Source organism: Diceros bicornis, chromosome 37 (assembly GCF_020826845.1).
Source record: "Diceros bicornis minor isolate mBicDic1 chromosome 37, mDicBic1.mat.cur, whole genome shotgun sequence".
NCBI classification, from domain to species: domain Eukaryota; kingdom Metazoa; phylum Chordata; class Mammalia; order Perissodactyla; family Rhinocerotidae; genus Diceros; species Diceros bicornis.
Genome location: NC_080776.1, coordinates 771,358 through 772,500, shown reverse-complemented (window position 1 = coordinate 772,500; position 1,143 = coordinate 771,358). Strand labels below are relative to the sequence as shown.

At 62.1% G+C, this 1,143-nt stretch overlaps 1 non-coding gene across 1 annotated transcript in view; it reads right to left on the bottom strand.

Moving 5' to 3' along the window:
- Positions 1-834, bottom strand: part of LOC131399344 (28S ribosomal RNA) — a 4,459-nt gene extending 3,625 nt beyond the window's left edge. Inside the window, exon 1 of the ribosomal RNA XR_009217110.1 lies at positions 1-834. This exon is cut by the window's left edge and continues 3,625 nt beyond it. This is a non-coding gene — a ribosomal RNA (28S ribosomal RNA).
- Positions 835-1,143: the final 309 nt, after the last annotated feature.

Sequence of the window (1,143 nt, the reverse complement as noted above, 5' to 3'; positions counted from 1 at the left end):
TCCCTCAGCCCTGGGATTCGGTGAGGGATGCTGGCGGGGAGCTGTAACACTCGGGGGTCGGGGGGGGGCGCCTGCCTCTCCCTTGAGAGAGAGAGAGACGGGGTGAGGGCACCCCCCCCCCCAGCCACCTTCCCCACCGGCCTTCCCAGCTGTCCCAGAGCCAGTCTCGGCACACCGCTGTGGTGGAAATGCCCCTGGCAGCTGCACCCCACCAACCCCAGCCCAGGCCCACCTGCCCAGCCCCTCACCCACCAGGAAGGCAGGAGAGGGAGGGTGGGGGAGGGACCTGGAGGAACAGGGCAAGGCAGTAATTGCAGTGGAGTTGAGTCCTGCCGAGGGGATTACAAGGACCCCACCCGTTTACTTCTTAACAGGTTCATACCCTCTTGAACCCTCCCGTTTACTTCTTAACAGGTTCATACCCTCTTGAACTCGCTCTTCAAAGTTCTTTTCAACTTTCCCTTACAGCACTTGTTGACTATTGGTCTCGTGTTGGTATTTAGTCTTAGATGGAGTTTGCCATCCACTTTGGGCTGTATTCCCAAGCAACCCGACTTCCGGAAGACTGGCCAGGCCCACCTGCGGACGCTACCGGCCTCACACACACCGTCTGGGGCTGGACCTGGATCAGAAGGACTGGGGCTCCCCACCAGTGGCGCTGGGGAGTGGGCCTTCCAGACACCGCATATCCCGCGCCCCACCCCAGGGCAGCGATTTGGTGCTGGGCACTTCCCTGTTCCCTCGCCATTACTGAGGGAATCCTGCTTTGTTTCTTTTCCTTCAGCTGCCTAATATACTGAAATTCAAGGGATTGCCACGTCTGATCTGAGGTCATGTCTTGGAGGGCAGCAGAGGGCAAGCCAGGCAGGCAGGCAGGCAGGCGTGGTGAAGCCACTCAGCCACCAGATCTCGCCAGCTGCCTCACCTGTCCCCACGCGAAGGAGGAAGCCCCCGAGGTGGGAGAGGGAAGGACGGAGACATCGGCCACGGAGGACCCCAGCACTCGAGTCCACAGTCGATGTCCGCCCCCCCTTCACCCAACCGGGGAGGAGGGGGACGCGCCACGCACCAGGGGGACATGTCGCGGCAATGCGCGCTGAGACGGGGGAAGAGGCCCCGACCACCAGCCTTCCCCCGACGGCA